General features: G+C 32.4%; 1 protein-coding gene across 3 annotated transcripts in view; it reads left to right on the plus strand.

Annotated features, from left to right (window-relative positions):
- The first annotated feature begins 653 nt into the window (after window positions 1-653).
- LOC129939585 (neutral ceramidase) overlaps window positions 654-26,332 on the plus strand; it is a 29,784-nt gene continuing 4,105 nt past the window's right edge. The window contains exon 1 of one of the 3 annotated variants that reach the window (XM_056047650.1): window positions 654-727. The gene's annotated coding sequence lies outside the window, so the exon portion shown is untranslated. Of the gene's footprint in view, window positions 728-6,605; window positions 7,355-26,332 lie in introns of those variants that run through there. The other 2 variants (XM_056047653.1, XM_056047651.1) reach the window with 2 other exon arrangements.

The following is a 26,332-nucleotide window of genomic DNA, read 5'->3' on the forward strand; positions in this document are numbered from 1 at the left end:
AATTGCAGAACTGATTTGACTCTCGAGTTATATTAACGTGGCTATAAGCTATAGAAAACAAATCTTAACATAGCTTATTTGATTTGAAAATATTGTGAACTATACTACGTGTACACATCACTTTAAAAGTTTAAAATTTAGGATTTCTCTTTAAATTTATCTAAAATGAAAAATTGTATCCTTTTTATAAATGTACTTAAATGTAAAATTATTTGTATCTTTTCACTTACCCGACAGACGACTCTTTATGTCATTATCGTAAGTTTTTTAAACCTTTCAACATAACTTTCATTCAAGTTAAACTCAAAAATATATAAAAATATTAAGTTGAAAATAAAAAACATTTTACTACTACTGCTACAAATATCAGATTTCGATACATATTACCATAAAATGGAACTTATCACATATTGCGTTAACTATGCTTAAAATCAACCCTTTTTGTTATCATAAGTGTAAACTATAATGATGGACGGAATTTATATTTTAGACCACTTCACCAAACAAATATCAAAATACCAAATATCTCCGATTTACCATGAATGATATTTTTTAACAAGGTTAACACTTTAGGACAAGTCTATATATTTTTAAGCAAGTGATTGCGACAAGACAATATACCTTAGTTTAATGTTTTATTATTTTTGAGATCCTTCAAAATATTTTTGATTTTAATTTTAGTTCCAATTGAATTTCGAGCTGAAAGCATCAGTCTAGCGGATTGATTGTAAGTTTTATTAATTATAGTTTCTATTTCGTTATCTGTAACATCTTTTGTATTTTAATTTTTGCCTTTTAACTCACTTACTATCTCCCTTTATTTTTATTTTACCGAGTTGTAAATTTATAAAATTTTTGTATTACTAGTTTTAAAACTTTAATTCTTCGATTTCGATTACATTGTTTTAAAATGTGTTTAAAAGGTGTTTTAAAATAATCACAATTTGTATTAAGTTTTGTTTTATGATTTGATTTCTTTTGTAACCATTTTTTGTATAAAAAATAGTTTTCACTTTTTTTACTGTCATAAAACAGTTTCATATACTGAATATAAAATAGATCTTTTATAAAACGTAAAGAGCAGAACTATGAAATGAGCAGACTTACAAAAATATTAGTGAGCTGTTTTTATGTTGATATTTTCCAACATTTTATTATCTCCTTAATGATGAATAATTCATAATAATGCAATTTTTGAAAGAATTCAAGAAGGTTTAAGTAATCAAATCAAGAATGAAATTATTTTCTTTTAATATTGATGATTTTAAACGGTCTAGTATAATGTTAAGGCCATTCAACTAATTTTTAACGATTTTAAAATATTGATTAAATTAGTGCACCATTATATTTAGACATTGTTTTTTTCTTTAAACTTAAATACATCTTGTATTTAAACCATGGTCAAGTAATTTAAATTCCCTTACTTTAAGTTTAAGCAAAATATTGATATAATCATAAGCTATTTTAAAATTGTAAAACCATTTACAAAATATCCATAAAAAGAAAAACGTTTATACAATTGGCATAAAGTCAACTTATGACTTAATAAGAACTAATTGTGAGCATAACGTAATAAAGAACTATTTTAATAGACGCGTTTCATTTGAAGTAATTATTTTTTACCTAATTTCGTAAAGTAAAGCCTAATAGAACAATTAGTTAAAGTATTGTTATTCGTTTTATCTTAATTATTTTTTTGTATTATTGGATGTACACCTGCGAAAAGAACTATAGAACCTCTAATCGTGAGAACTCAAGGTATCTAACCTAACGTACTTGATTTTGATCTGATTGGTTTTACTGTTTTTTGCTATCAAAAGCTATATGTAGTCTCCTATAGATAATAGACTATAGGCTTTCTATAGATAATTTTTAATTTAATCTTTTGCTTAGTTTTGTGTTTTGATTTATTTGAAATATAAAAGAACAGAAATACACGCGAATACAAGTACACTTTTATAATCTGCCAATCGAAAACAAAATTTGGTGAATAAGATTTGTGACATTTGTGAATTTCTACGCCTTAAATTTAATAAATATGTTATATTGAATATGTGATGTATTGTGTTCATGCTCAGTTGTTATTAGATAATTTCGTACCCTAAATTATATTATGTAACCTTTTTTAAACTTGAATTGTTCATAGTAAATTTCTAAGACTATGTACAAGTTTTTTTAAAACTAATTGACATCAAATAAGCTTCACAATCATTTTGATCATTCAAAGGGCACCGTAGTGCCCATTCAAATTTAACCTCTTATCCTGATTAATACGCAATCAGTGTATTACGGTTTCTAGGCATATCAGTGCATTATGTCATATCTTGCAAATTTCTCATGTCAAAAAACTCCACTTAAAGAAAAACTCGTACAAGAACCGTTTCGTAGTATGGGAACAGTAACTGTGGCGATCGTAAAAATTCTTCTAGTGCAGATATGGTTAAAAACTTAATTCTCTATGGAATTAGAAATTTTACCCAATTTCAAACCCAAAGAAAACTCATGTTTTGATTCATTCAAACTGTAAGGAGGTTATTAGGATCAAAAATATAAGTTTCCGTTTTAGATCGATTTCGAGAAAGGAAAATTATATTGCACCTAATATTTTAAAGGCATTTGGTAGAGTTTGGCATTAAGCGTTCTTTTAAGTCACTAGGGCCTGTTCTCTACGGACTGTTGCACCACCTAATTTATTTAATTTATTGCTCTTAAGAGTTGTTCTTTATCACGGGCAAAATCCACTTCGTAAGCTTTTCCACCATTCCTACTCTACATGTCTCTTTTCGAGCGGATGGAGAACACCATTTGTCCAGCCTGTCCCTTAATATGTCCAAATGCATTCACGCCTAATCCTCTCAAGGTCATGTTAACGTTGTTTAGTTATCAACTTAGAAATATCTCGGAGAACAAAAGCTTCTTAAAGGCTTTTGTAGCAATAGGTCCACAGGTGGTTTACCTAACCAAACAGTAGAGCAAATCTTTACATTGTTTTGGATTTACTGTCAAGTGTAGAGATTCTTTTTTAAAGACACATTGAGAATGTGTAATACTTTAAATCTGTTTTTGTTTTTTCCTCTTGTTCTGGTTTTCAAAATTTTAAGATCAATGTGCGCCGATATCTCCTCTTTATCCCCTTCGTATTTTCATAACGCTCGCACTGTGTTCAAACGAAAACGTGTATGGAGTATTAATAACACCTTGAGTGCGTGTAAATTTTAAGGTTAACAAAAATCGGGTAGATGTCACTATTGACATTTGAGGAGTAAAAAATATGCTGGAATTGGAAGATATTGATGTTGATGATGTTTACTTTCAACAATACGGCACTACGAAACAATCGCAATGTTGCAACAAAATTTCCGGACCATGTTACTACTCGAAGAGATGATCACAATTGTCTACCGAGATCTTGTATTTGAACATCTTTTGACTATTTTCTTAAGGGACATTTCAATGCTATAGAGAAAAAGTTATTGAAGTTATCAATCCAAACATGTGGGAATTGGTCATAGAGATTCCAAAAATTTAAATTTCCGTTTAACATCGATTTTGAGAAAGTAAAATTATAAATAAAATAAAATAAATTAGGTGGCACAAAAGCACGTAGAGAACCAGGGCCTAGTGACTTACAACTTTCAACCATTCCTGTGTGCAAGTAATTGCAGAGATGGAGAGGACCTACAGTTTATATGCCGAATCCGAACGGCTAATTTGAGAAAGCACTTTTTCATGACAAGAATTACTCATGTAGAATTTGTCAATTTCTCGCAAGAGGCAGTACCCGTGAATAAAACGTTAGGTGGTACAATCAGGTACCGAACCCAAGATCTCTCGCATGATAGTCTAAAGCACTAACCATCATGCCTAACTAATTTATTGCGCTAGTGAAAATACCCTCAATTTTGCATATTCGTTCTTAGATTCTCATCCTTGTCCTTTGTGGACTACCAGCAGCCGTGTATGAAAATCACAGCATTGTGCATAGAATCAAAAAACGGGTAGGATTTAATGCTTCGAAATCTCAATGTTGTCTTAGACGTAAAAGTGAAACCCTCCTCCAATGCCACTATCCATCAGCGGTACTTGCATCCTTGCATCGAGGAGGCTGAACAGCTTCCAGTTTTAGGTATATTCATCACAAACCATTTCTTGTGGATCACATATTTGACAAGGACAAAAATGCTGCTAAATATTAAGGTTGTACGATGCAAAGATTTGTTTACACCTTCTGATCTGAAACTCTAGTATAATTCTCATATGTGGACTAGTGGCCCAATAACGTACCTGAGTCTTTTGGACAGAATTCGAAACAGTGCTTTAAAATTGATAGGCGATCATTTTCTAACTGAGACATTTTTGTGCCGCAAGATCTCATGTGTTAGTTTATCGCCATTTTTATAGACAAAAGCCAATTCTATCGATCTACCCTTGAGCCTAGTTTCGAACGTAGTGTTAAGAACAGGGATTCTTTCTTTTGTTGCACTACACGAATGTGGAATACGTCACCATGCTTAATATTTCCCACTCAATACTGTGTGCAGACATTAAAAACTAACATGCATCAGTATCTCCTTTCTTATCCTGTCCTCGCACAGTCTTTAATTATTATTAGGGTATTAATAGCCCTGTTATTGATATTACCCGTGTTTCGTTGGAAAATCTATCAATAGTATAGTACGATTTTACACGAATAACAAAAACAATATCTGTAGTATGAATATTACCGATGAAAGTTAAAGTAGAATCTTACTACGGATGGGTTTTTTACATTTATACGACTCTCGAATGGATCTTTCGTTCTCAAATGTTGGTACTATTGATATTGAATTCGTATTTCGATGGCAGTGTTCGTTGAGTAGTTGCGCATTTGGATTCATGTGTTTTCGATTGGGGAAAATAATCAATCTGTTACTATTGATGTTATTTATTTTTGTTAATGAAATGAATATGTTATATTTAAACTAAGCGGGATTATCTCAGTTTATATTAAATAAATCTTTTTGGTGTTTCCACCGCACAAGAAGATTTAAAAATGATTAAGTTTGACAGCACTTTCTAAAATGCAAATGGTGTTTCAATGTTTCTTATGAAGTCCAAGTAAGATACTTAGATTCATGTTAAACAAAGCAACATATAAGAATACGCTACCTACTCCATGTGCAAACTATATTTTTTTAAATAAACATGCAAATAAACAGACCATAATGCATTATCTGTTAAACCAACTCCTTCACACAGGTTTTTCTTCACAAATTTTGAATCGACTGGAATCAAGCTCATTTCAACTCGATTCAGTGATTTAAAGAATTGAGACGAGCTTCAAGCTCGCTTCAATACCACATGTTAATGTAGTAGTCTACGAACAAACCACCTTCTTGAAGTTTTTATTTTATGTCAAAGCTGTAATTGTTAAATATACTATTTTTATAGAATATCAATTTCCTGATGTTTTCATACCATTTCTTCATGAAAATTGGCCATTTTATTAGTTTTTTTGCTGAAGTTAGTTTTAACTTTTGATTTTCACAAAACTTTCTTCTATTTGTGTGTTTCTTTTTTATTATTAGTCTGACAGATCTTCTTTCAGTTGTGCCAATTTTTAAATACACAAATCTGGCTACTATACTATTTATAGAATGCAAAAACAAAGTATTTTTAAGGCTAAGGAAAGACACAACATATTTTTGAAAAGTAAGTTGTATATTGATTCTGAAAATTACAGCTCTTTGCTTAATAGATACAGATAAATCTTTTTAGTAACTTACTTCATTAATGAAAATCTTATCAGTTATGAGTCTTTGTTCGTATCCAAATTTTAGAGATGGATTTGAAATAAATCCATCAAAACCCATCGTAAAAGTGCAATTTAAATGTCAGACGAAAAACCTTGCTGACCTGTGTCATTAAATAATCAAAATAAAATGATCTTTTAAAAATGTTGCTCACTTTTATATAAATATTCCTTAACCCTTTTTTTCAAAGAAAATTATACAGAAAAATATTGAATCTTAAACTAAAATCTTACTCCAACCCTGGACGAAATAAATGCATGCATTTTTATTCTTCGCATACAAAAGTAAAACCAATGAAACTAAAGACCTCGAGCAAGAACCCTTCTTATAAGATACTTTTATGACCATTTTAAATACGGTTCGGCCGGCGCGGCAAGTTTTCTTCTTTTATAAACAAAGAAATCTTTTCTTTAACTTCTTATATCATACTTCTTTATTCAAACCACTCTCCAACTTGATTACAATATTCAACTCGACCATTCACAAGTAGTCTCTCAGTACGAGAAGATTGAAAAATATGTACAACCATAATCCATCCAACTTAGTAGTATCAAGTATCAACAACTCGCTAAAAATTTTCAATTTATGCAATCTCAGCGAATTTTCAACATTTAGTTGTGATTTTGTTTGCGGATGCTATTTTAACGTTTAAGTATTGTTCCCGTACGAATAAAAGTCGTCGCCAGTAGCCCGGCATCAACATCGGCATCGGCATTACAATCATTTTATAGGAAGGCCTCAGTTTGATCCCTCTTTCAGACTTCTAAATAGAGAGCCTCTGCTTTTGTAATTTTTGTGAGCGCACATAACGAAGTCGTCAGTCAGTCCACGATCGGTGCCCGTTGAGTTTAAAACGAATTTAACTCTGGAAACAAATTTTATAAATTTCATTCCGTAGTAAAAAAAAAAAAATCAAAAAGAATTCATAATACACTTTGATTGTGATTAAATTAAAGTTTAAATCTTAAAGCAATTACCTACATAATTTAACTATACAAAATTAAAGTACCGCTCTACATTGAGTGAGCTGTAACTTTTAACCGTGAAAATAAAAAACCTTATAGTTTAAATGATCCCTCAAATTGGGTATGTGACATTGACCCAACATAGTCTGATGTTAGTCATAGTCATACCTAGACTATAAAAAGATTAAGTTCAAAACGTGTAACACAAGCATAAGAAAAAAATGTGCTATAATTTAGTGAACGGAGTAATTGAATCTTTAGTTATAAAATATGTTCACTTTCTCCTCTTAAGTAGGTGAAGATCACTGCACTAGAAAGATCGAGTTTTGGCGCTCGAAATAAATCTAAAAAAAAAGTGCATTTACTTGAATATCGAGTTGTGATGTAAAGTGATGTAAATAACTTCAGTTGCATTTTTCAAAAAATTAAAATAAGTTTTAAAAAACAAGTATAAGAGTGGAATACGAAAAATTAAGCAATATGATACGCCATACCATCAGCAATAATATCACCAACGAGCTAATTGCATAATATAAACAACCGGCCAAAATAGATACGCAAAACATCCGCCAGATACATTTCGCCCAAAAGAAGTGAGTGAGTGTGATTTTAAGTCGTTATCGTTAAATTAAACACCGTTGTTGGTCATCATTGTTGTGATTTTTTGAAGGGGACATATGAATTTCTATGGCAGTTTGAGATCTCTTCATTCATTGTGACATTTTTTGTGTTGTTTGTGAATTGATGATATAATGTTTGAATCTCTTAAAGGGTGTTTTTTCTTGTTTCTTGTGTCACTTTGGGTAAGCAGTGTGTTTGCAATGCGTGAAGGATTAGGTTACAAAGTTAAGATTTGGATCTGTTACTCAATTCAAGAAAGAGACACTTTTGAAATTTTTCTTTCTGCTGACGATGGTCTTAAACTTTGCCATAACTTTCCCATAAAATTATTACAAAACTTTACTTTTTATGCCTACACTTGATTTTGTCTTAAAATTTTTAACTTAAACTATAAGTTGATAAAGCAGCAACATTTCCATTCAAACAAATATTTAATTGTATATACAGATAAAAACACCGAGACACCCTGTTTTTATAGTAAACCATTCCCATTGGGGTTTCGAATCAAGCTTAAGGTGCATGTTATTTTATGTAGATGAAAATATTTATACATCAACTACTTATTAACAACTATATTTATTCTGCGCGCTGGTTATTTTTTTTTAAAGAGGTAGGTTTTATTTATTTGTAATTTCGTAAGGATTGGTTAGCGTGATTTTTGTTAGGCTGTTTTATATTTATTATGATAATAAATTATTTCACAGTAGCAATTTGTTAAACTTGATCTTAAGTTATATTTGGACTGTTTACAATAGTTTTGTAAGTTTACATTAAATTGGAATATCAAACGTCAACCTAAAAATGTAAAATGTACTGAAATATGAACTCTATTTATGTATCTACATATATAAAGTGTACACGTGCTATAGATAGTTTTTTGTTTGGGCTATATTTTCTTAATTGTTTGATTGGATGCTCTTCAGTGCGGTATATGGTTTTTGAATACCCTTAGTGTAATGAAATTATATTTACTTTTTTTTTTGTTGTTTTTCTCTGAGTAAGTTATTCAATTGTGATTCAATTAAATGGCTGAAAAATTGTATGGGTTTTGACCTTCAATTCGAAGGGATGTTTCCGTTTTATTTTTGACGAAGTGAATCTTTTTATAGTTTTACGTCAGTTTATGTGGATGATAGTTTTAGCTTATAGAAGAGAAGCCCTACAAAAATATTAAATTTGAATACTTTAATATATAACGTGGTGTATCCAAATGTAGGTTTATGTATTTTACGAGAATAGTTCAGTAATTTAGAATTGCATCTAGTAACGATTTTGAAATGATCTTAATTGTGGAAGAATACTATAGTTTCATGATTTTAAAAAGATAAATCGATAAACTTGTAACTACACCTGTATCATAAACAGTTTTTCTAAATAAAACGTTTCATTTTAAAATCGTCATTGCATGAGTTGGGTTTTGGTGTTCTGGCCAGACAATTACCGACGGAGGTAACTTTTGGTTCGAGTCAACCTGTCTATTGGTTATTAGGATCAGAGATGTAAATTTCCGTTGTTATAAAGCCAACCCCATTGAGGAAAATTGGAACACCACGTCGTCCTCGGTTACAACGCTCGCTTATTCGCAATTACACTCCGATCGATAATGCCAAATTTGCTAACAGCACTGTTTGATTTTAATTCGACGCTACCAGAGAGTTTCAAAAGTCCTGCTGCACTTGAGTGCGTAAATGATTTTATGGGACGAATATTCTTTTGCACATGTGCATTTGGAAGAGTACTGAAAGGCCATAACATAGACAACTTCGGTGGCCCGTATTGTATACCCCCTATTGTTCTGAGAAGTGTTCTTCAACGCTGTCAAGCAGTGGTTAACCTTTCGATCTTTTAAACTTTGACAGCATTTGTCCAACCTGTCCCTAAAAAAAGCCGAATCCTCCTTTTTCTCTAGTTATCGTCCAATTGCAATCACGTCCCTTCTTACTAAGATCGTGAAAACGCTGATCAATTTTCATTTTAAGAAATACTTGAAGAACGAAAACTTCTGAACGGCAGGTAAGTCTTCGGAGAAATGGGTCCACTGGTGATCTCATGGTTTATAGTTCACCGACCAGTGGAACAAATCTTTACATCGATTTTAAGAAAACAAAATTATTGCACTTGATATTTCAAAAGCATTTAAATAAGTTTGTAATAAAGCTGTCTTATCAAAAATGCGTGCTTTTTGTTTTTTTCTCAAGTTCGTTGGATTAGAAACTACCTTAAAAACCGTTCACTAAAAGTTGTATTGGACAGTTTCAAGTCTGAATTCTATGAAATAAATCCTGGGGTTCTCCATGGATCCGTTTTGTCTCCGCCTCTCTTCCTTATTTAATATCTTATCTGATACTTCTTATGCATTAAACTGTTTCGCTGTCGACAGTACCTTCAGCTTTTCATATTCGTTTCTTGATTCACATCCTTGTCATTTGGACATGGAATTTCAAAAGCAGCATAAGCTCATTAAATTCCGATCTTGACAGCAATTTCCAATGGGGAATTATTGGCTGTGAAGAATTTAGTGCTGGATACTATCGCAAGAACGCAACACTACCAAATTCCACTATCGCAAAAACGCAACACAACCAAATTCCACTATCTATAGGTAATGCTTACATCGAGGAAACTGAACAACTTTCAGTACTCGGTATGTGTTTCCACGATCACCTCTTATGGATTTTCACTTATTCAACTTTTTAATTTTTGTGTTTTTTTTGAGAAAATAATTATATTTAAAAAAAATAATTAGTCATGGCAAAAGGTAAAAAGAATTCTGATCTTGAAAATGAAGTCAAAAGGGCGAACGGTAACAGACATTTCTAAGTTGTTAGAATGCTCCAGGAAGCTGGTTTATAATGTTCTTCGTCATTTCAAAAAGTTTGTTGTGGTTGAAAACATTAAACTCCCGGCCAGAAAGACAACTACAAATGAAGATAGAATTATTTATAGGTTATCAACCAAGGATCCGTTTAAGACCTCTAGTGCCATTCGAAGCCAACTTTCAACGAACTATGGAGTAAATGTTTCTTCAAGGACCGTAATACGCCGATTAAATGAAAACAATCTACGTGGGTGCGTTGCTCAGAGAAAACTGCTTTTATCAAAAAAAAATCTGAAATTTAGGTTACAGTTTGCCAAAGCTCACCTAGACAAACCATTTAATTATTGGAAAAACGTGTTCTGGAGCGATAAATCCAAATTCTGCCGGTTCGAATCGGATGGGAAAAAATATGTATGGCGTCCAAAAGATCAAGGTCATTAAGAGGATGAAACATGGTGTAGGCAACGTTATGGTCTGGGCTGCTTTTTCACGGCGTTAGCCCCATCGCAAAATTTGACACCAGAATGGACCAGAACGTGTACAGAGATATCCTGTTGAATTATATGATACCCTACGCATAAGACAATTTGCCGTTATTATGGCATGTAGTTTCATGCACGACAACGACCCTAAACAAACTTTAAAGTAAGTGAAGTGTGCCTTAGAGGTGAATAAAATCGACGTTTTCAAGTAGCCAGCACAATCACCCGATCTTAGCCCGATCGAGAATTTGTGGAATGATGATCACATTGAGCAAAAAAACCAACCAAAATAACACAATTGTGGCAGGAGATTCAAAATGCTTGGTATGCAAAGTCACGATGTGAGGCTTTGGTTGAAAGTTTGCCAAGAAAAATTGCTTCTGTACTGAAAAATAAAGGGTTCACTACCAAATACTAAGAAAAGCTTAGAATTGATAACGGAAAGTAACATTCAAAAATTGATGTTTCTACATTCCATTCTTTTTTCTCCTTACAGATGTTAAACATATTTGATGAAGTACTATGAAAACATAGTGCTAGGTAAATGTAATGTAAATAAAATATAACTAATTTTATAATATACAAATAAATAAAGAAAAAAAATTGAAAATTAAATGATTTTTATTTTCTTTAACAAGTGTGCTAAATTCTTTTCCACCACTGTAACTCTAATATTTGGACATGTTCCCCTTAAACAAGCTTGTTAATATGTAAAGGGTGTAAATAACCACTTGAGATCCTGTAAATTGAAAAAAAAAAAAAAAAACAAAAAACGCTGTCACTTTTGTCATTTGAGAAGTAAAAACTAGGCCATAATTTGGTGTGTTCGGAATTGAAAATATTGATGTAAACGACCTTTATTTTCAACAATACGATGCTCTTGTGTAGCACAAGAAAGTAAACGATCGCTATTTTGCAAGAAAGAATTCCTGAAAGAGATGATCACAATTGTCCCCAGACCTTTCATTTAAACACCTTTTTGACTAGGTTATTTAAACACAAGTGAAAGATAAGGTATGTATGTGTCAATGCTCCACAATCTATTCAAGACTAAAGAAGAAGATTGTGAAGTTATTGAGCGTCATAGAATTTCATGAAAACCGTAACTTTGACGGCCATTTGTCTGATCTCGTTTTTAATTATAAATGGTAAACCTTCCTCTTATAAATAAAAAGAAAAGTCTTTTTAATGTTGTCTTGTAAAGATCACATAATTCGAAAAGAAATGCCCTTAAAAATGTAATTGACCGTTTTGAAATAAACAGAGTTCAAGTTCCTGAATCAAAGTATCCGATATTCAGTTTTTTAATTTCTGAGTGCTACTAAAGTACTAAAACAAATTAACTTACAAATATAGCACATTTTTCAAAATGTTAATAGTTTTTATAAAAGATAATTAAACTTCTGTATCTGTTGGATAGTAATAAAACCGTTCATTCCCATTCCTCATACGTCTGTCAGCAAAACAAAAAAGAATCTTCTTCATAAGAAATGAAAGATGATCAAGCAAACAACAAAGTCCTTTGTTTTGATAATTTTTTGTGACGAATCACTTTGCTTATAATTAAATAATGAATGGCAGATATAATTAATCATTTTGATGACGTATGTTTCTTATTTTCACATTTATAACACGTATGTACCTATTCACAAAGATAACAAACGATTTTATTGAAGTTTATGGGCAAGCTAACATCTGCCGGGTCGAAACTATAGACAGTCCTAACAATTTAAAAGACGATGAATCCAATCGTGTATTTATTCTCTGGTTGTTTCAGAAGAAAGCCGACAGAAAGAAATCCATTTAGATTGTAGTCAGAAGACTGTGGGATTTTTTTCTTTTGTTGTTAATTGAAGAAATAAGAGTGTTCATAATGCAACTGCTGAGATTTTGATTTTGTTATAAGTCAGGTGACTCACAATGCACCTTTTTCACAAATAATACTAGATTCCTGGTATTCAAAGCATTAAAAAAGAATGAGTTAAGGACAACTGTATAGGTTGTTATTGGATTATATCTTTTAATTTCGTTATAATTTGAATTAGTTTATAACGTTTATTATATTTGGTTTAATAACTATTTTTGAACGTTATAATTACAATTACAAATACATTTCTGAAATGTGTGTATGTAGCACATTAACGGCCGGAAGACTGCAGTTAGTTGAATAATTTTCATTTTTCGTTTTCAACACACAATTTTTAAAGAAATTTTTGCGCGTACATACATTTTGGCGATTCTTTTGTATTTTTTAGATATGGATGAAATTTTATTTTTTTTTTTAAGATAAATCTTTTCATTATTTTAAAGTCGGATATTATCAATATCGGTCGAGTGTTTTTATGTATTATTTAAGTGGCTGTATATTCGTCTATTGCTGCTAAATAAAGAGTATTTGCATTAAACAGAAAGTCCGTCCGTACTTTTTGTTGTGGTCTAATTTTTAATCGGAGGATTTTTCTTTTACTTGACTTGTTACATTTCAACTTCTTTTAGACATGAGTTACGATACAAAAATGATGGTGTTCTTTTTTAATTTACGGGGAAAATTTCATTTCCATAGTCTACGATAAATAGTAAAACAATTTTACAACGATTGGCGCCCAACTTGGGCCAAACCAAAACTCGAATTTATTAAATAATACTTGATAGGTAACCGGCATCGCGTTTCGCACGAATTAAAAACAATTACAAATCTCAAATTACAAGAAGGGTTTGTTTGTTAATTTAACCACCAACAACAAAAACAGTGCTGTCACCCAGTAGCTCAGTTTGGAGTGGGTTTGGGAGAAGGTAAATTTTATCGAACTCGATTAATAAAATCGAAATAAATTATAAGATCAATAAAAGACACTAAACAGGGGTGTAGCAAAACAAATAATAAAAGTTGGCGCCGGGAAGTATTCTGGTACTTTACCATCACCAAACAAGGAAAAATAATTAAAATAAAATTTAAGAATAATTTTTCACTTAAAAAGGTTAAGGTTTGAAAAATCGATCCTGCCTTTTCCTTATCCTTCCTTCTCACAAACGCCTTCCTCACAAATTTTGTTTCGTTCATCAGATATTTTACTATCATGATTTCTTCTTCTTTTTTTTCTTCTTCAAAAATGTTTCACTGCTTTTACTTTTTTCACGACCTCATTATCCTCTTCGCTTCTCTAAAAAGTGCCATATTCATAACGAACTTCCCTCATCCAAGAGGCCACTACAAGTATGCCATCCTACTCTGACCTTTTGTTATGATCAGGTTTTTTCTTTCGGTGTAGCCGGCTTTTTTGCTGGGGTGCATGCCGATTTCAAACCTTTGTGGTCTCTTTCACCTTGGTAATTTGAACACCAACCTTTGCTTAATAGACGAGTTCAGTTCTTATCCGTCGAATTCAATTGATCTAAAAAAGTAAACGAAAAATTATTGAGAGTTCGCGAATAAAATCCTTCAGCCCAAACCGGTCCAGTTTAATAACATGAGGAAAGCGTTCTTGTTATTAGGAACCTTGGCATATCTCAACGAAGATTGATAGACAGGGTCTGATAGTTCGCAATTTAGGCTATAAACCCTTAGACTTCCGTGAAGATTAATTTCAACCTATTTTGTTTGCTTTTCCAAAATAAAATAAGACCAGGACACTGACTGATGGAAACAGGATTCAACTGAACTCTTAAAATATTTTGGAGCCGCAACAACAAAAGAAAGTTTAAAAAAAGAAAAAAAGGATATGAGATAGGCTAGTGAAACTTGTTGTGGTAAATTTTACAGCAACAAAATTTTCGAAAATATTAACGAAAAATAAAATATGGCAGTACGTTCTTGATAACAAAATTGTATTGTCTGTCACACAAACTAAGGAACACTTTCCAAAGGATTTTTTTGTTCTAAGTTGGATTCACACCTTTACCTTTCTCTATTAAATCAAACTTTTTCCTTTTATAATGCAAGAAGTACATAATACTGAGTTTAAAACACGACAAATCTTTAATTTCTAGGTACATTTTGTAAGAAATATTAATTGAAACACCCTGTTTTCTTATATAATATTCTCAATCTTAGTTAACGTATTTTATTTACATTTTAGAACTTCATTATGATGTTTAAATCCATCAATCGTTCGATATTACAGCTTTCTATTACCATGGTATTATGTATGCGTTTTCGTAGCTGTACCAAAACCTCTAATATAAGTATACAAATTGTCAACTATTTTTAAGCAGTCAGTTGCAATATAACCTTTATTATCGAAGCATCGTTTGTCTACTTATTTTATTTGGTTTTGCTTTTTCACTCCGTGCCCCTTATAATTTCAATCATATCACTTAGTATTTGGAAACTATCATTAGTTTTAAGATGAGTTATGGCCCTAAGTTTTATTTTATATAAAGTTTTGAAAAACGTTCAATATTATGCTTTCATTGAATTAAGGTTTAAGAGTTAATTGTTGATATTGATTCCCAATTCAAGCTGCAATTTTAGCTATAGGTATATGCTATGCACACAATATTCTTTTTCAATATTGTTAACATCAATTTAGATGTTCTTGCAATCAGTCCGATTTGTCCAAATGAAAATTTTGAAATTTCTCCATGCTTCAAGTTTTTTATAAAAAAAATGCCACGTCTCTCAGTGCGTACATGCGTACTAAAGCTCCTACGTCTTGAATACCTCTTTTCGTCAGCCATATCTCAAAAACCAGTTAAAGATGATACCATCAAACATGTTCAGTGAGAAATTGATCTCCTGATGTCATATTTGGAACTCGAGATTACGTCCGTCTGTCAGGCCATTGGGTCGATTGAGTTTAAACTTGAAAATTAAGGTATTAACCAGAATCGCGTTTAGCGTTTTATAAGACTACAATTAACAGTTCAATTTTAAAAAAATAAAAACTCGGATTTTCTCAAAAACGAATCTATAGATTTGTATTAAAAATGTTCTCTTGTTTTTTTTTTTATTTGGCTTCAATACAAGAATTTTTTCCATCCCACTCTCTTTTGAAACCTTTCCTTTTTTTAATTTTCAAAAATTCCATATCTCAAAAAAGGGTCAACATTGCAGGCAATCAGATATAATGTGTATATTAATATGTTTTGAATAACTGCACACTAACAGTACTTTCAAACAAAAATTGAAAAATGTTATATACGCTGTCAGTGAGTGTTATGAATCCGCCTGTACTTGAGCGAGTTAGTGATTCTATGGGACCAATCTTTTTTCGCTTCAGATGGTATCCCCACTATTGTTCCAAATTGGTGGTCTTCAACGCTGGCAAAACCACTGCGTAAGCTTTTTCGTCTGTCCTACTCGTCAGGTCTCGTTCCGAGAGGATGGAAAACTACATTTGTCCAGCCCATCCAGACGAATCTTCCTCACCCTCTAATTACCGACCGATTGCACTTACGTCCGTTCTTTCCAAGGTCATGCTCATTAATTATCTTGAAGATCGAAAGCTTTTTAATGACCGTCAGTACGGCTTTCGAAGCAATAGGTCCACTGATCTCATGGTTCATCTCAACGAACAGTGGAGCAAATCTTTACATCGCTTTGGAGAAAGTAAGATTATTGCACTAGAAATTTCAAAAGCATTTGATATAGGGTTTGGCATCAGACTCTCATATCGAAAATGCGTACTTTCGGTTTTCATGCTTCATTCAAGTCTGAAAACAATAAAATAAATGCTGGTGTGCCACAGGGCTCTGTTCTACACTCTTTCTCATTTTTATCAATGATCTCTTGTCTGCAACATCTAGTCCAATACATTGTTCCACTGACGATAGCACTCTTAGCTTTTGATATTCGTTTTGAAACTCACATCCCTCTTCTTCAGATGTGGAACTGCAACGACAAAATATGATAACCTCATTAAATTCCGACCCAAACAGCATTTTTCAATGGGGATTAAGAAACCGCGTGGAATTTAATGCTTTGAAAACCAAATGCTGTCTTGTATCGTTAAAGCGAGAAATACCTCCCTTACAATTATCCATGGATGGCACATGCATCAATGAGACTAAACACTCCGATATTCTCGTTATGTGTTTTACCAACCACCTCTTGTGGAACGATCACATACGCAATGTCGCCAAAAATATCGCAAAGTGTTTTGGTTTCCTTAGGTGATGCAAGAAATATATCACCCCTTCTTATCTGGCTGTTATCTACAAGACTTATATTCGTCCAAAGCTTGAGTATAACTTCCATCTCTGGGCTGGTGCTCCTGCAACTTGTTTAAGCATCTTGGATAGTATTGAATGTAGAGCATTTTTATTGATAGATGATAATATCATTATAGGTTCATTTACCTTGCTTAAACATCGTCGTAAGGTTCCTTGTCTGACCCTTTTTTACCGTTATTTTAACGGTTTATGCTCTAGTGAAATAGCCAGCTGCATTCCACCCCTTAAACAATTCAACCGTAATACTCGCGCTTCTAGGAACGCTCATCAGTATACCCTCGAGTCCAACTTCGCCCGTACTGTCAAATACAGAGATTCGTTCTTTAGCCGTACTGCGCGAATGTGGAATACCTTACCACACTCTGTTTTTCCTAGTCATTGCAATATTCAGGAATTCAGAACCAATGTGCACCGACATTTCCTTAAAGGGTACTTATATCCACTTGAATGTGTGCTTATTATAAAAAAAAAATATATTTAAAAAAAACTGCACTACTTTTAAAACAAATTTTTGAAAAGTAAAGGTTTCTTTAAGAAATCAAATGAAATTTTAATTTGTATAGAAAGATTTATTTGCCCGTTATATTGTTATATCTCCGAGCTGGTTCGATTTTGAATCATATTTATTAAAATAAAAGGAAAATGCAGAAAAAAACAATTCGACTGTTAACATACAAATATTTCTTTTTCGAAAGTCCCATAGCAAGGGAATAAAAATAGCACCGATTTATCTTTTTTGAAGACTTGTAGCAACTTTATAATTCGCAGTTGTGCTCCATGTAGCTCGGATTATATGGAATCTCGATTTATTCGGGAAATATGTGTCAAAACAAGGTGTAATGGTCATCTTCTGATGAGCCCAACCATTACATCAGGGCGAAAGGCATATATGAACACTTTTATGCTGGTTCGATTTTAAATCATATTTATTAAAATAAACGGTGTTCAGGAAAAAAACAATTCGATTGTTAACAGTCAAATATTTCTTCTTCGTATGTTCATGCGACCCAGTCGTGCATTTTATTATTATTATGCAGAGAAATTTATATTTTCGTCTTTGAAATTAATGAAAAAGTGACTTCTTTTTAAGTTGTCAATTGTCATTGTTTATCCAAATGTTTATGGGTAAACAGTTGTAATTTGTATTTTATTTGAAATCTATATTTCTTGATTACGGAAACGTCTTTTTACTGAGATTCGCAACATTTTTAACATAAAACGGGGACAAAATACCAAATTTAATTGAATTGCTTTGACAGTTCTTATCTCTCCATCTCACTCTTGTCTCAAGGTCGTTTGTTATTTTAAAAATACCTTTCATATTCAACGAACCTCATGCAAATTCGACCTTATATCTTCCATTAATTAAACATATAGTAACACTCACAATATTATGCCTTATTGCTATTCATTTCATGAAATCACAAACGTGCCTTGGTATGCTATAACTTCAGATGTCACTCGTCGAAAATATAAGGCATCATGTTTGAAACCAAACACAAATCTAGATACAGGTTGAATTACAATTCTTTGTTTTTTTGATTCGACTTATAAGCTCGAGTTGTTATATTGCAGTTTCCTGCTTTGAGAATTTGTACATATATTTTTTGCCGCTCAAAGCAATTTATAGAAGGGATGTGTGATTCATTTGATTCTCATTGTATCGGTTTTCCTTTCTGGACGTGACATGAATATTAAACAAATTACCATATTAAATTTCAAATTATATTTCTATTTTATTTTTTAAGGAGGCATTGAACTCCTTATCACTTTTAGGTACTTAACATAGGGCGTAGACTTACCTTTGTACGTACTCGTAGGTACCATAATTTCCAACGGTTTGAATTTGAATATCTATGAACTTCATAATAATAATTTTGAAGAGCAATTTTTTGTTGTGATTTCTGAATGAAAGCAACAGCATTTGAGTCATTTTACTGTTATTATTATTATTATGACATATTGACATGTAAAATTTCCTTCATTTTATTTCTTATCGCTGTACTTGGCTTTCCTCTGGGTCACAATAACAATTATAATATTTATTATTGTTATTGCAAGCTTCTGTTCATATTGCAAACACCCTACCCATAGCTACCTAACTTTAAATATAACAATTGTCATTTTAAATGACATTGGGTGCATTAGTACTTGAAGATTATCAAACTTGTAATAGAGACGGGGTATTATAATACGTACATTTAAATGTAGGGTGATTTTTTTTCATAAGCTTTCAGTAATTTAATTTCATCTCAATTAAATAAATTAAATGCAACTACATATCTTTCCTATAAAAAACACGGATTAAGCGTGTTTACCTTTATGACAGATGAAAGAATAGAGCTCTCATTCATAATATATGAACTTTTTTGTGAGTTTTTACAAATCGTAATGTTAAATACTGTCAATAAACGCGACCAAAATTAATTGTAAAGGATGATGTTTTAGCTATTATCTTTTTGGCAATACCACTGGTTTAAAAAGCTGACGAGCGTTTGGTGTTTTGTTTCACTGTCAAACATCTTCAGTTTGTTCTATAATTTAACCATGAATCGTCTTAAAAACGAACAACGCTTGCAAATCATTGAATTTTATTATCAAAATGCGTGCTCTGTTATGAAAGTTCAGCGACAAAGTTCATTTTTGGCTCAATGGGTACGTAAATAAACAGAATTGTCCATTTTGGATTGAATATCAACCAGAAGCATTGCAAGAGCTACCAATGCATCCAGAAAAAGTCAGAGTTTGGTGCGGTTAATAGGCTGGTGGCGTGATTGGACCGTACTTCTTCAAAGATGATGCGAATCGTAACGTAACTGTGAATAGTGAGCGCTACCGTTACATGATATCCAACTTTTTTACACCAAAATGCAAGAGCTTGACTTGCATGGCATGTGGTTTCAACAAGACGGTGCCACGTGTGAACATTTTATTTCACGTTCGGGACTGGTCAATTTTCAACCTAGATCGTGCGATTTAATGCCCTAGGACTCTTTTTTATGGGGCTTTGTTAAAGCTCATGTCTATACAGACAAGCTCGCTTCAGTTGACGCATTGGAAGACAACATTGAGAAATTTATTTGTGAGATACCGGCTGAAATGTTGGAAATAGTATGCCAAAATTGGACTAAGCGGATGGACTATTTGATGCGCAGTCAAGTTCAACTTTTGCATGAAATAATCTTCAAACATTAAATTATATGGACCGTACTATCGATTCAAATAAAGATTTCATGCATTTTTCTAAATTGTATGTGTTTTTTTATTTTGGAAATCTTTCTTATACCTTTTAAAAAATTACTCTTTATGAGCCTTGTTTAAAAATGAATTTCTACAATTTAATTTGAAATGTTTATTTTTATAGTTATGTTTTAAAACTACACAAGCGAAAAAAATTTTGAAGTTAAAGTTTTTGATGGCCCTACAAAAATTGATTTTCTATTCGAATATTTTACAAAACAAAACTGATTTTCTTATATGAAATATAAAAGTTGTGACTAATAGAAAAACCTTGGTTTAAGCGACTTTAAATATGGGTGGATCTCGTGCACCACAGGGATAATTCTTAACTTCCTATAGGAAGCTATTGTATTGGGTCCGATTTGTCAAATTGAATATTTTGACATTTCTCGAAGTTTCAAGGCCGTACGTTCTCGACGTTTTTTTCGTGTGTTATAGCTCAAGAACCAGAAGAAATATCGACTTTAAATAAATTTTCTTATACAGATAATAAGACAGAAAGATGCAGAAAGGGCTCTCAAAAAAATTGCGTGGGTGGTTAATTAACCATAGCAGTTTTAAAAAAAAGGTGAAAATGTTGGTTAACCCTAAATATCTAATGAACCAATGACGCTAGAGACTTGAATGAATTTTTATATTATATATTGTAAAGTGATACCAAACCATATTTTTGGAAAAAATCCAATTAACGATTTGTTTATAAATAAACCGAAAACTTTACGAATACAAAATGATTTTATCTCCAAAACAATTTTTTGCAACGAAAAAAACGTTTTTAACATCTGGTAAGACTTTTAGAAAAATGGAATTGACAGTTTTTTAAAAAAAATATAAACCTAACCAAAAAATTAATAAAAGTTGGTAAAAATTGATTTTCGACTCAAATATTTTTTCAAAACTTTAAGATATTGGCTTCAAACTACTTTTATCTTTTAAAAATATTGTTGTCAACATTCAATAAAATTTTGAGAAAAATCTAATCCACAGTTTTTTTTTACAAGAAATGAAAGTACTTACTAAAACTTGATAATAATTTACTTTCGACTGAAATAGCTTTTCCAAAATTAACAATATTGTTTTCAAACTTTTTTTATTTTAAAGAAAAGATTGTTTTCGATATTCAGTAATTTTTTTTATAAAATTCCAACAGTCCGTTTTTTCATAAAAAAAAATCTTCAGGAAATAGTACGGAAATTTGGTAAAAATTGATCTTTAGTTCTTGATATCTCTCAAGTTAATTTTATTCATCCAATTTGTAAAAATTTAAGAAATGCTACTTAAATTGGTAAAAATTTTGTTCTCGACTAAAAATCTACTTAACAAAACAAAATTTTTAAACTAAATTTTGTTAGTAATTTGAAAATGTTTAAGAATAATTCAACTAACAGCTTTTTTAACGCAAACCTACAAACTTTTAAGCAAGACAAATCGACAAACAGGGTGGGAAGTTCTCTGTGTGGGACGCATCCCAGCCTATTTTAAATATCATCTTGTTAGAGAAGGCAGTCACTAATAGATTGCATGCACCGTAAAAACTTTAACTCATCGGTAAAAAGAAGTTGACCGGAATTAAAAAGTTATTGGCAAGTCATTTATAAAAATTAGGAAAAGAAAGGGTCCCAGATGGCTACTTTGTGGCACACCAGATAAACACAAAACTGGTCATGAGAGAACCTCTTCGATGTAAACAAATTCATTTTTTTTATTTATTGAATTCGTTAAACAAACTAAGGATAGAACTTTTCTTAGATTAATAGATTTACAATGCTTTAAGCAATTTGCAAACAAAAAAAAGGATGTTTTACTTTTAAAATCATCGCTTACGGAATATACCAAAAAGTAATACTTGTTGTAAACTGAAATCAATTGGTTGAGTGGACTGTTTTTGCCATAGTTCGATCTGCTTGATATAGGACGTTAAGGAACTTGTCTTCTAATACTTGAATGGCTATAAAAAAAAAAATAATTGTTCCAAAATTGATGGTGATATGACTGATCCATTAATTAATTTTATAATAAAGCACAGCTCAATGTACTCTCTGTGTTTAGAAAGCGATGGAAGATTTATGAGCGTAAGCCTATGATTGTAGGCTGGAAGTTCGGGCCTATTAAACCATGGAAAGGAACGGAGGCAGAAGCGCATGAACCTTTTTTGTACTCCTTCTATTCTGTTTATATGAACTGAAGAAAAGGGAGCCCATATTATGCATCCATATTCCTATATTGGTCTTACAAATGATATATAAAGAAGTTTAAAAATATAAGGGTCGAGAAAAACATGTGAAAACCGTTTTATAAATCCGAGTGTCTTATTTGCTTTTTTAATAATATAGTCAAAATGATTTGTAAAAGTTAATTTTGAGTCAAGAATAATACCTAGGTCAGAGAAAGTAGAGAGTTTAGTCAAATAAGAAGAGTCTAATTAATAATTTAAAGTCAAAACATTTTGTTTGCTGGTAAAACACATTGATTTACATCTGGGCATGTTAAGTAAAAGCTTTTTTATAAAACACCATTCGCGAAAACTTAAAGATCATTTTGCAGGAGTAAACAGTCGTTAAGTGAGTCAATACATTTGAAACTTTAAATGTCATCAGCGTAAATTAAAACAGATGAGTGTTTTATAATAGAAGGTAAGTCGTTAACGTACAAAATAAGCAGTAAAGGTCCTAAGTGGCTACCTTGTGGTACGCCAGAGTTGGTATAAAAATATGAAGACTGCTCATTCTTTAAAACTACTTGTATGATTTATTTTACAAGTACGACGAAACCCAACTAACTAAAGCCTTGGGATTAAAGTTTGGAAGTTAACGTTTTATGGCACAGTTTATCAAAAGCCTTACTGAAGACTGTGAAGACACAGTCAACTTGCTTCTGTTAAATGTTGACTTATTTTGAACAAAACCATGTTGACTGTCACAAATTATATAGACTCCAATAACTTAGGGATGACGGACAGTTTTGCAATGGGACGATAAATTTGTATTTCATTTTTCCTACCCTTTTTATGTATCGGTGTTATGAACAAACTCTTTTAAATTTCAGAAAAAATTGAAGATTTGAGCGATTCATTAAAAAGAATATGAAGAGGATAGGATAAATAGGATACGCATTTTTTCAAAATATAAGAAGGTACACCATCTGGACCAGGGCTATAACAAACGTCAAATTCTGAAGCTTTGCGAACGATTTCATCTTCAGAGATCCAAGAAACTAATTGAATTCAAATTAGGGAAATTTTGTGATAGGGCCAATGATTCAGGCGTTCGACAGGAGTTCACTACTTTGAAAGCATCTTTGAAAAAATTTGCAAACATATTTGAAATTTTTCACAGACATGGCTAAGTTCGTTGTTGAAAAACATGCAGTTTGGATACCTGTCAGTATTTCTCTTACTATTGACATAGCTCCAAAATTTGTGTGGGTTCTTTTTTATGTCGGTTTCAGTATTTAAAATAAAGTCATTAAAAAGAATATCTGAATAGTCAATAAACATATTTCTTAGCTCATTGTATCAAGTCATTATCAGCTTTTGTTTTATTATATTTAACCCAGACCTTGTTTCTTTTATTTTTTAAGCAAGAGTCAAACCATGGAGGAGATATAGAAATATTGGGCTGCTTTCGTAATGGTGTGGTCTCATAAAAAAATCTCTTAACAATTTGCTAAAGTAAAAATCACGGAATAGCTACTTTAACTTTAAGCAATTTGCTAAATCAACCAATCTGTAATTTATTTGAAGGTGTTAAATTGAAGCGAAAAAAATGTTTCGGGTTCAAATTTGGCAAAGTTAGGTTAGGTTAGGTTATAGTGGCTGTCCAAGATGGAAACGAACACACTTAGGCCAGTTTAATGGCCCATTGTGATACCACATGAATCTTGATGCTTCATCCTAAGCTCAATGGAACCAGCTTGAGTCCCTTACGGAACGTGAGAGGCTGATTATACCGATATGATTTAGATCGTTTAGATCGTTAAAGAAGAATTCTCCTAGGTAATTCTTGCGTTTTCGAACCAGGGCAGGGCATGTGCAGAGAAGATGAAGAACTGTTTCTTCCTCTTCCTTGTCCATACAGCTTCTGCAGAAGACATTTAAGAATACACCTAGTCTCGTGGCGTGCTTTTCTATTAGACAGTGTCCGGCTATGACACCTTTTATCAAGCTTATATGCGATCTGCTTAGAGATAGCAAGCACCTTGAACGTTTTAAATCCAGTTGTGACCAGATGTTTTTTGTGACTTGACACGTGGTGATGTTGTTTCACCTGGTGCCTGCCCTCCTCACAGCGTCTTGCATTAGCAGCAGTTTTAAAAGTAGCGATTGGTATGCCAGTACTTACCAAACGTGGTAGGATGGGCTGTACTGTACCGTTCCTGGCGAGTTCATCTGCGTTACAGTTACTTGGAATGCCTCTATTGGCCGGCACCCAGCAAAGGTGAATATAAAACTAATGCGCCATATCCAACGATGATCGACAGTTATGGACTGTAATAGAGTTTGTAGAGACAAAGTCCAGAGATTTGATAGCTGCCTGGCTATCAGAGAAAATACGGATATCAGATGTTGGTATCACGTTTTCTTTGGGCCGGGAAAGACTTTCTTTACCGCCAAAAGTTCCGCCTGGAATACGCTACAATGATTGGGAAGGCGGAATGAGAGACTTAATTTCAGTCTTTCAGAGTACACACCTCCATCAACCCCTTCTTTTGTTTTTGACCCATCTGTGTTAAAGGATTGACTCATCCTCCAAGAATGTCCTATCCTCCCAAAAAGATCTGGGAGGTATAGAAATCTGGAAGTTTCTGTCGAATTGCAGTTGGGGGATGGTGTAGTCTGTGTGCTTTGGAATTGATTCTAAATACCTTAGAATTACGGAGTGGCCAATGTTGTTGTTAGTCCACTGCGACGAAGCTTTGAGGCGAATAGCAGAATTTGCAGCTATTTGTTTGCTAAATATGTCAAGAGATGTAAGGAAGAGCAAGGTGTCCAGTGCCGCAGACGTGGTCGTGCGAAGCGATCCGCTTATACATAGGCAAGCTGAACGTTGGACTTTATTTAGCTTATTCCTGTTTATACCTTTCTCTAAAGCAGTCCACCATACTGCCACACCGTACATTAAAATCGGTCTGATTACCGATGTGTATAGCCAATGCGTGATTCTGGGTTGTAAACCCCATTTATACCAATAGCTTTTTTGCAACAAAAGAGAGCTACAGCAGCTTTTTTGACTCTTTCCTGTACGTTGCGTTTCCAATTTAGTTTTGTATCTAAGATAACACCCAGGTATTTAGCCTCGTCTGAGAATTTTAATGGGATTCCTTTAATATAGGGAGGGTTGACAAATGGAATTTTGTATCTCCTCGAAAATAAGACCAGATCGGTTTTGTGTGGGTTAACACCCAGTCCACACCGATCAGCCCAAAGTATTAGTCTGTCCAAAGCATTTTGTAAGAGTTCTTTTAGGATGTTAAGACGCTTTCTTGAAACTGCTATAGCACCGTCGTCCGCATAGACTATCACTCTGAAACTCTCCGCATCCAGACTAGTTAGGATTTCATTTACCACTAGGTTCCAGAGGAGAGGTAATAGAACACCGCCTTGCGGTGTCTCTCTACTAACGAATTGACAAAGTTAAAAACATAAACATTTTTAAATCCAAAAGGAAGCAGAAACAAAAAACAAATACATACATTTTAAAATCTTTGACCTAACATAATCTTAGGGACCCATTTTTTTCTGTGGTTAGGTCTGTGTGACACTCTGTATACTATTTAACAAATTTAAGAAGGTACATAAGGTCTAAGTTGTAAAACTGAGGATTTAAGTGCAAATTTATTTAGTTAGCCAACAAGAATTCCTAAAATCAATTTATCCAATTTCTAATAAACATTCATCGAAATGTATCTTAATTTAATCAGACAATAAGCTTCTTTCATATTATTATTCAACTGCTGTTCTTGAAATTAAGTCCGATCTAACAATAAGTTTCATCAGATTTTCTATAAAAATAAAAAAAAATGTAATAAATTGAAAGGTAAATATATTACAAACCTCTACTTGTCATGGACGATCATTAATATTTCGCAAAACCTCGTTGTCGTTAACTTTTAGTTGTTTTACTAGATCAAAAGATAAACAAATAAAAAACATTGTAAAATTCAGATAGTAAATCTATCTTCTATTCATCATGTTCATATGAATTAATTTTAATTCAACTAACTTTTTTTTTAATTTACAATTCA

The sequence above is a fragment of the Eupeodes corollae genome, chromosome 1 (assembly GCF_945859685.1).
Source record: "Eupeodes corollae chromosome 1, idEupCoro1.1, whole genome shotgun sequence".
NCBI classification, from domain to species: domain Eukaryota; kingdom Metazoa; phylum Arthropoda; class Insecta; order Diptera; family Syrphidae; genus Eupeodes; species Eupeodes corollae.